A 10,874-nucleotide genomic window follows, 5' to 3' on the forward strand; every position below is an offset into this window, starting at 1 on the left:
CACACACACACACACACACACACACACACACACACACACACACACACTGTTTATATACACCAGGGTGCCAGGGTGGCTAATGGTCCTACCTAAGGGGTGTCTCTGAGTGTTTTGGGAACTGGGGAAATGCTGAGAATTGTGCAGAAGAGCTAACTTCGAGGACTCCCAAATCCCAGGCATTATTACACATTTGTGGAGAGGATGAGGCTGTAGAGGAAGGCACACTGTCGGGGTTTCATAGTCTCAGTCTAGCTGGAAGGGCCTTGCCGTAGACAGGTGGCTCCAAGTTTGGCCCACCTGCCCACTTCATGCTTGGGCTTATCAGACTCCATATCCTAATTGCAAAGGGTGTTGAGGTTTCTGACCACCATACCGCCTGCCTCCGTGTCACCTCCTACCTAACCTTCTTGGCATGTTTGCCTGATCCCTCCCTCCTCTCCACAACTGTGCTGTAGCTCCCCCGCCCTGAGGCTATGTCAGCTGCTTCCGTGACTTGTGACTGATTACATCTTGTTTGTGGTCAGGTCCTGAGAGTAAGTCGGTGTTAAACAACAGCCCTGTGAGACACGGGGGTGAAAACACATACCTCGCGTTGACCAGTCACACGCAGGAGGGGTTCCCTTCCTCACAAACCCCTCAGCTGGATTTAAGGCTTGTGAGAACTGTGGCTCTGACTGTGTTTACGACTGCCAGTTTCTGGTTCTCAGGGACCCTGGGCTTACTTTTTCCCGGCTGGGAAGCCATGGTCGGAGTGGCACTCTGTCCACCCCTTCTGCTGCACTGTCCTTCGGGTCCCTCCACATGTTCCAGCTGTCTTACCAGCTCCTTTGTGATTTCCAATGCTCTTCTAGTCTTACCTAGGGACAGTCTGTGTTCACTGCAGCACATGGAAGCACCCTCTAATCTGCATTTCAGCCTGGAAGTTCCTAGACTGAACTGTCTAATTTGTTATGCATTTAGTTGCACAGATATATGGAAATTTTAATGTTTTCTTCCTACACTTCTGGATCAAGTTTTACAACCATAAAAATAGAAGCCATAGATGGAGAGATATGCCTTAAGCGCTTTGGCTGGGTATACAAGGCCAGCACAGCCTAGCCTCAGTTTACCTTTCTAACTTCGTATTCAGCTACGTTTGGTGCACTTCCTGTAAGACTGTGAACTGGAGACTGGGATCCTGGGCTGTCAGACAAGAGCGCTAGCATGCAGGGCAACGGGCCCTCTGCCTTTGGGTTGCACTGTGCAGGTTCCCCGAGACCCAGGCAGTGAGACCCGGCTCTCCTTCTATCTATAGCCTCTTCCAGACAGCGTGGTCTCCACATGGGTCTGCTTGGCAAGACCAGATGAGCCGTTCGGTGCCTGCCACGGATGGAACAGCACAGAGCAGATGGGGGCAGACTGTAAACTCTGCAGTATGTTTTCCTACCCTCTGCCAGACTCTATCTCCAGGCTGCGCTAGCGTGAGGCCTCCCCAGGCGGGCCATGTCTCGTTTTCTCAGGAGTTGTGGGTTTGAAGCAGGAGGCTGCTCTCCAACCCCAGCCACGTTCCTCCCTCAGTGGTAAGGGGGAGGGGTGTTTCCGAGGCCCTGGAGATGAGGACCTTCTGCATGTAGTAAAGGCCAGTCTGTCTGGCTACAGGGCGTTTGATTTCTGTTTCTTGGTCTCTCGTGCTGCGCCCACTGCAGTCCAGTCTGCTCTCCTGATCTGAAGGAGGTCAGTGTATTGGCTGTGCAGACGCGAGCTGCTATGGAGAGGACGTACGCTGCTGTGTGTCTCTCAGAGAAAGTCTCGTCACGGGGCGTTGGCTCTGGCCCAGGAATTGTGGACTGGGCACTTTGGGCTGAGCTGTCTCTTAAACCAGGCCACTTCCTCACAGAGCGCACAGCATTGCTGTGGACGGGACAGGGCTTGGCTCCTCCCGCTCGGTTACCAACTCCTGTAGACCGGCGTCAGTGCCTCGTCTTTCGGAACATTTTTCTCTAAGGGAAAGTATATATTTGCTCAGCAAATCTTTGCTGTGAATGAAAACTGGGATGACGTCACCGAGAACACAGTGAAGATGAGCCTGGGCTGTGGGTCTGAGGAGGTGTGGTTCAGAGGAAAGCACCGGCTCATTAGAGCTGGGAGGGTGGGCTGGTCAGCACAGTAATGGCTCTCCACTGTTCCAGAGCGGATGATTGAGGGATGCTCGTGAGTGGCGCTTAGGGGGGCAAGGTTTGTGCGCCTGAGAAATGCGCCCAGGAGCTGGCTGTGGGGAGCGCTACAGCAGAGTTGCCTCTGGCCCTCATCTCCCCTGACCCTTGGGGCTCCAGATTGGGAGTGACCCTCACCACCTGTCCTCTGGTTGCCTAATTGCAGGCAGCAGCTTGTGGGAATTCTCAGCCTCTATAATCATCATTCTCACAAGGTCAACCCAATCTAATGGTAAGGGGCAGGGTGACAGAGTCGGGGACAGGAAAAACATCAGGTTTGTGCCCTTTCTTAGTCTTGTGGGACAGTGAGGGTTCAGATGTTTTTACCTTAGCAAAGGATCGTGGGCAGTGGCATTGCCTACTGATTCTTGCTCACTGCCCTTCGTGCTTGTGGAGCATGGCTGTAGAAGAGGCAGGGTGCTTCCAGATTAAAAAAAAACAAAAAACAAAAATCCTGACCGCCAGTGGCATTGTTTAATAGTGTTTTGCAAACAATCAGGGGTAGTAATTGCATAGCTGCTTTGGTCGTTTTATTTTGTCAGATTTAAAAGTTAACATCTTTGTTAAGCTGACATCTTGGCTTTTCCCACACTGTTCACAAATGGCTGTAGCAGCTCCAGCCATTATATCCTCTTAGGCCCAGAGGTAAGAACTAGGAGTTCAGAGGTGTCTAGAATAGCAGATGGGCTTTGTATACATTCCTTTCTTTCAGTAAAGAAAATCACCTCCTCAGATTTCTCCTCCATCTGATTGACTGGAGACTGTTGTGAATCTACCAATTAAACAATCTTAAAAATGAGAAGGCATGTATGGTGCTCGGTCGACCCATACTGATACCAGGTAAATGGCTAAGCACACAAAACTGAGCCTATGGGGCCATTCTTATTCAAACCACCACACAGCATTTTATTTTTTCCATAAAATTTGACATCAGAACCCCTAAGTGCATGCCATAGTATAGAGCCAAAGCAGGTACTTATTATAGTCTTAGTGTTTATATCTTTAAAACAGTTTCCAGTGTGATGGCATTCCTAGCTTATGGTGGAGCCATTTCAGAAGAGATCTCTGTCATCACAAGTGGACTAGTATCCCGTAAGACACTGGAAGAAGTGTGTTTCCCCTTCTGTCACATCTCTGATGCAGAGTACCTCATGAGGCATCATATCTGCTGGCCCTTGGCCTTGGGATTCGCAGACTCCAAAACCATCAGTCATATTTTTCTTTGGTGTTTGTAAGCTCTCCAGGGCTATGGTCTTTTATTATAGCAGCACAAATGGGCCAAGACACTGCTAAAAAGGCTCAGTGAACTTGTGCTCACTGCGTGCAGTCATGTGGCGTTGATACCCCATGGACAGAAAGGTAAAATCTGTACGGAACCCACTGGGGCTTGGCCGCTCAGGGGAGGGGCAGCAGAGAGAAATACGAATTCAAACACTAGTCTGCTGTCATTAGTGTGTCTAGATGACACTGTAAACAACCAAGTTTATCAACCATCTGTTCAAGGAGTTGAATGAACCACCAAGATAAATTTCAATCCCAAATGAGAGAGATGTTTCTCAGCACAGGAGCTCATTACCTTCTGCATTTCCCAGAAGCCCCAGCGAATGGCTACTGGGTCAGTGAAGAGCTTTGCCTGAGGGTTGTCACTGAGGCAGCAAACCCTGAAATGGGCTGGCACGCGCTGACGCCAGGCTCTGTTTAATGAACACATTGTAACCAGCAGCTCCACTCTGTATTTATAGCACATGCTTTTGCTAAGAGCCTATGATGAGACATTATGCAGAATTTCATGCAAAATGTTTCTAAGGAGACATGGTTATGGAAACTTGACATTGATACAATGACAGGCAATAAAAACAGGATACAACACATAGAAATAATTTCACACAAACATGTACGTAGGTCTGTATCTTCACACACAAAACTAAGTCTGGCTACCTTTGGATTATAGGGTTGTATGTGGCTTGGGGGTGTTTAGCCATTTATATTTCACATCTTTTTTTTTTTTTTTTTTTTTTTTTTTTACCATGATTACATAGTGGTTTTCTGTGTCATTGTATCTTATAATCAGAACATAAAGACAAAATCATCTTTAAAAATAATTTGTTTCTGGTTCTGACTTACTGTAGGATTATAGGAGTATGCCGCCATGACTGCCTAATGCTGTATCCAAACATGTGACCTGTGGGAGTTTGTCACAAAAATGCCATGTTTTAGAGATTATCCAGCTTGTTATTGGTCCCCCAGGAAACTAATGGTAGTGCTGAGAATCAAATTTGGAGACTTTTGAAGTTCTCTGGCCTCTTCCGGAGAGTCTGCAGCAGGCAGACTGCTGGTGTTCCCGTTGTTCCTTGGTCAGCTCCTAGTGTGGTCAGAGGAGACAGGCGTGCAGGGAACACCGCCCAGCCCACTGTCTGGCTTTCCTCAGAAGGGAAGGCAGGCGAGCCTGGCTCAGATGGTCTCTCAGGTCTTGGCCGCCAGTGTGTCTTAGTGCACAACAGTCCGCTTTGCTCTGGCTTCGTCTGTATTACACTGCAACCCTCCATGCACCAGCAGAGAAACTCCCCTTCTGATGCATCAATTTGTGTCAAGATGCCAGTGTGCTTGTTTATCAGGTCATTGTCAAGAGAGGACGGAAAGGGGGATCACAGCAGTGGCATCCAGGAGTGAGACCTGGAAAGAAGCAGGATTGTTTTATTGTGCCATATGGCCATGTGTTTTTTTTTTTTTTTTTTTTTTACTGGGAGACCAGCAAGGGGTCAAGGGGTAAATGTCAGCAAGGAGAAAAAGTTGGCCAAGAGATGGGTTTGTCTCAAAGACACGAAAGACTGAGTGTCTTTCAGGTTCACATATAGCCTGTATTCCCGCAGCCCTATAAAGCAGCGGTGTTCCACCTTCCTAGTGCAGCGACCCTTTAATACAGTTTCTCATGTTGCGGTGACCCCCAGCCATACAGTTATTATTATTATTTCCAAGACAGGGTTTCTCTGTGTAGCTCTGGCTGTCGTGGACTCACTTTATAGACCAGGCTGGCCTGGAACTCACAGCGATCCACCTACCTTGCGTGCCAGGATTAAAGGCGTGCGCCACCACGCCTGGCTCATAGAACTATTTTTTGCTACTTCATCACCGTAATTTTACTGTTCTTATGAGCTGCAGTGTGGATATCCGATTTGCGGAATATCAGGTATGCGACCCAAAAAGGCCACAGCCCACAGGTTGAGACTGCTGTTCTGAAGTGAGGCCTACATACTACCAGGTGCAATTACTGGGAGAGGGCAGAGGGTGCCGTAAGGCACAGGTGGGAGGGAGGCAGAGAAAGGAGATGACTGCTCACATCAGTGGGACCAATAAGGGACCGCAAAGTAAAGGCATAGGAAAGGCATCCTTGGCACGGTCCTAGCTCTGCAGTTAGGCCTCACCTGCTGAACGCAGGATATCCTTTTTGATGATGAGCCCTGTGTCCACGGCAAAGGCATCAGGAGAGCTTAGAAGTTGTTATGGCAAGCATGAAGTGCCCCACGAATTCTCACATGTTTGATCTCTTGGTCCTAGCTGGTGGTACTGTTTTGGGAGGTTGTGGGGCCTCTGGGGAGGAAGGCATAGCTGGTGGAGAGAGGTCACAGGGCATGATCCCTAGAGGATTACAGTTGGCCTGGTTCTTGACCAGGCTGTCTGTTTCCTAATCAACACCACGTGAGACTCTGCTGCTGCAAGCTCCTGCTGCTGGATACTCAGTGACTCCAGCCTCAGAGCTGACCATACCATATTGGACTGTGTCGTCTGAACCCTGAGCCTCATCCCTTAAGAAAAGTTACCACAGGCATGTAATCCTGAATCCCTACGTGATGGTGTAGCCATGGGAACCAAGACTGCTTCAGCCAGAGAGGACGCTCACTGGCCCCATGCACAGGCATGGAATGCAGTCTGTCCTCTGGGGTGGGAGAGGATTACCCTTCACTAAGGGGAAGCTGGAGCGAGCCTCCAACGTTCTCCAGAGACAAGAGCAAGGCTGCTTGTAAGCCAAGGCTGGAGGGGGCCAGAGGATATGCTGGAGGTCTTATTTAGGTAACTTAATTATGCGACAGTATGTTTTGGCTATTATGTCTATGTGCTTTCTGTTTTTCTGAAGTGATTATTCAATTATATATATTTTTACTGAGTAAATGGGGTTTCACAGGTCAAGTTTCAAATTGCTTTTGGCTGTTTAAATGTAGTTGTTATAGAACACTGTTAGCAATATTAATTAATATTCATATGTCTCAGGCTTTTGAGCTCATGGAACATTTTCAATATAAAATCACATTTACTATAATACAGCAATCTGTGATCTCAGGCTCTTTTTCTTCACTGACAGATGGCAAGAATGAGACTCATCCAAATGTGAGACAAATCCAAAGCCACAGCCACCAAGATGCAGAACTGGGGTCTTGTTTTATTTTAAAATAATTTTCTTAGCATACAAAATAATGCATTTCATTAGAGCATTTTTATACACACACATCATTATAGTCTGTTCTTATTTGCACCCTGCTGCCCTCACCTGGTGTCCTCCTCCCATTGCCAGCCTCCTTTTGCTTTCTTGTCACACACACATTTTAAATCTAGAGTCTTCCCATGGAAGAAAAACAAGATGTTTTGTTTCTCCTTTCCATATTATCCCTTCTTATGGAATTAGGCTTCTAAAATGTTTACTTCTTTAGTAACAATTTATTTAATGTGTGTGTTGTTTGTGTGAGTATATGTGTACCACATGCATACAGGGGCCCATGGAGGCCGGAAGAGGTTATCAGATCTCTCGGAACTGGAGTTCCAGGTAGTTGTGGGTTGCTTTATGGATGCTGAGAACCAAATTCAGGTTCTCTGTAAGAACAGCAGGTGTTCTTAACCCCCGAACCATCTTTTCTCCCTGAGGTGGCTTGAATGAGAATAGCTCCTATAGGCTCATGTATTTGAATGCTTGGTCCTCAGTTAGTGGAACTGTTTGGGAAGGATCAGGAGGTGTAGCATTATTGGAGTAGGTGTGGCTTTGTTAGAAGAGCTGTGTCACTCTAGATGGGTTCTGAAGTTTCAGGTCTAATCTCTCTCTCTCTATCCCTCTCTCTATCCCTCTCTCTCTGTCTCTCTCTCTGCCTGATCAGATATAAGCACTCAGCTGCTTCTCCAGTACCAGGCCTGCCTGCATTCTGCCATGCTTCTTGCACGATGATAATGGACTAACTCTCTGAAACTCTAAACAAGCCCCTAATTAAATACTTTCTCTTATAAGTTTCCTTGGTCATGGTGTTTCCTCACAGCAATAGAACAGTAACTACGACCCTGGATAGGGCTCAGAGTTTAGGGTGTCTCTGCAGATCCTGCTTCCTTATTGTTGATTCTTTAATTTTTTTTAATTATTTCATTTTATGTACATGATAATTATTTCATTTTATTTGCTCCATGTATGTCTGTGTGAGGGTGTCAGATCCCCTGGAACTGGAATTTCAGACAGTTGTGAACTGCCACGTGGGTGCTGGGATTTGAATTCTGGTCCTTTGGAAGAGCGGCCAATGCTCTTAACCATTGAGCCACCTCTCCAGCCCCACTTACAGTTGATTCTTAAAAACACAAAGGGGCAAGCTGCAGGACTGTGTGAGCAGAGCATTCAGCACAGCATTCCTTTTCTGCAGCCATACTGATCTCTTCATTCTTTAAATAGATGTTTGCTAAATACTTGCTACATGCCAAGCATGGAGCCAGGCACAGGGGTTCAGTGGGCAGTGAGATGGAGTGGACCTCGCTGTCACAAAGCCCACAGGGGAGACAGGCAGGTATTCAAGTGAGTCATGACTCACTCTGCTGACGTCAGTGATGAGGTCTGGTGTGTACCTTTAAACAGTGTGGACATCTAAAACAGAAAGACTCAACCTAGGGGATTCTGGAACAGTTTTCTGGAGAGAGTGATGTTGGAAATGAGAGTAGAACAAGTAGAAATGAGAGGCCAAACAAGCTTTAAGTCCCATGGAGTGCACACTGCTGCCGAGCTAAGGGGAAGGGAACTCTGCATGAATTGGGGGAGGAGACTGGACTGATGAATGTGGTTGGGGAAAAGGAAATGCTGGGAATATGAAGGTTTCTATCTTTATACTAAGAGTAAAAAAAAAAATATTGGGCTGGAGAGTTGGCTCAATGGTTAAGAGCACCCTCTGTCCTTTCAAATGGATCTGGGTTCAATTCCTAGCACCCACACGACAGCTCACAACTGTCTGTAATGCCAATTCTAAGGGATATGATCCCTTTACACTAACGCACATAAAATAAAAATTAAATAAATTATTTTTTAAAAAAAGAGTAAAAAATAAACTGAAAAGGGAGTTAAAGGGTGTCATTTATAGAATAAAGATTATAATGAAGGTATTGGTCTGCTCAGGAGAGGTTTATGTGGACTGGAATCATTCAGAAAATGTGAAGGAACAGAGGAACCAGATTTAGGCTATGCAAAAAGGCCAGCTTTGGCTGATTCATACAAAAAGGGACAGAAGAGGGCATTCCAAACAAAAGAGGGCAGTGATCCTGTCAGGACTTGGATACATTTGAAAGTAGCATGGAGAGAACAGGAGCAGAGGACAGTTTAGCTGCCTTTAAAGATTTGTTTGCTTTGTAACTGTACATTCAAGTGTTTGTGTTAATGAAAGTTTGTACTATGTGTGTGGCAGGTGCCCGTGGAGGCCGGATGTCTCTGTCCCCTGCAGCTGGAGCCACGGATTGCGCGCCTCCTGTTGAGTGCTGGGAGTAGATCCCAGGACCTCTGGAGGAGTTCAGACTTGCCCCTAGCTGCTGGCCCATCTCTCCAGCCCCAGGGGCTTTTGAACAGTATCAGATCTGTGAAGACTGTGGATGGATGGAGATGGCCTGAAAGTGTTTTTGCATTATGAGGTGACTACAGGTCTTTGACACCCAAAGTTTTTCAATATGCTGTGTTTGAAGAGAGCACTTGAATGTCAGGTTAATAAGGGGTTAGACTCGTGATGGTTATTCTTCGTTGCCAACTTGAATGGAGATAGAGTCACTTGGGATAAGTGAAGCAAGTCTTTGGGTATATTATATGAGGATGTTTACAGGGAAAAATAACTGACGGGGTAAAACCTCCCATAGTATTAATGGTGTTATCATCGGCTGGTGGGCTGGGAGTCTTTTTTTTTAAGATTTATTTATTTATTATTTATACAGCATTCTGCCTGCATGTGTGCCTGTGCACCAGGAGAAGGCATCAGATGTCCCTATAGATGGTTATGAGACACCACGTGGTTGCTGGGAATTGAATCAGGACCTTTGGAAGAACAGCTAGTGTTCTTAACCTCTGAGCTATCTCTCCAGCCCGGGCAGGAAGTCTTAATGGAATGAAATAGGAAAAAAAGAAGAGCTAGCATTTTCTTTCTGCTTCCTGGTTAGCTGTTAAACGAGCAGCTTTATCTGCCACATGCTTCCATGTACTATGGTATTGTGTTCAATTACACAGAGCCAAGTAACCAAACCCTCTGAAACAGTGAGCCTAAGTAAAACTTTTTGTCCATCAGGTTGTTTTTGTCAGGTATTTTTGGTCACACCAGTGCAAAAAGCAACAAACACAGTCGCCTCACATCAATAGGACTTCATGCTAACTTGATTAAGTTTGCTGTTCCGGTGTCAACACAGGTGTAGGGGGGGATGTTAATTAATGCTAATGAATAGCTGCCAGGGAGGAGCTATTTGTTTCTAAAAGTCAAGTGAAGGAGTTAATGGATGTGTATTTTGATGGAAAGTATGTCCATTGCTACCTGAGATTCTGAGTTTTTCACTGTCAGGTGGAAGAGTTTGGAGCATCTTCCTAATGCTCCCACCCTTTAATGCAGTTCCTTATGTTGTGGTGACCCCCAACCATAAAATCATTTGTTGCTACTTCATAACTGTCATTTTGCCACTGTTAGGAATTGCAATGTAAACATCTGTTTTCTCATGGTCTTAGGATGAAAGGGTTGTCTGACCCCCAGAGGGGTTGTGACCCACAGATTGAGAATAGCTGGTTTAGATACTGCTTTAGTTAGGTTGTTGGTTCACTGAGTCGATCTTGTAGGTCCAGGAGGTGGAGAGTTGCAGTTTATAGTTAAACTCCAAAAATTCTACAATTTCCATCTGTCTATACGTAATTTTTGTCCTACTAAAAATCCTGTTGCCAGCCCAGTGTAATCAAGTGGTAAGTCTGTGGTCTCAGACCTGAGATAGTTTGGGTTTTGTACTGAAATCTATGGAAGTGGTGGCCACGGGCTCAGGAGCATGGAGAAACCTGTATCAGTACCAGCATGGACATGGTGCCGTTTTCCCAAATGGAACAAGGTAAACACAGCATCTACAAGCTTGGTCCATTTGCTTCATACCATCCCACAGTTACACCAGAGGAGTGGACATTCTGGCTACTGGCAGGGGTTAGAGCCTTAGACCAAGCCCTAAAGGGCTTTTCCTTCTTTTAACTCTCTTCCTATCCCCAGGGCAGTGTTATCATCGGGTGCCACACTGGTGGGTACTGATCAGCGGTGGAAGATTCAGCCAGCTCAGAATTGCCAGGCACTTACAGGCTCCCAGTACCCTGCTGTGGGCTTAATTGTATCTTTCCACGAGACTCATTGCCCCCTAGCCTCCAAGGAGTCAGAATATGGCCTTATTAGC

This window comes from Psammomys obesus, unplaced genomic scaffold (assembly GCF_907164565.1).
Source record: "Psammomys obesus unplaced genomic scaffold, mPsaObe1.curated_primary_1811, whole genome shotgun sequence".
NCBI classification, from domain to species: Eukaryota; Metazoa; Chordata; class Mammalia; order Rodentia; family Muridae; genus Psammomys; species Psammomys obesus.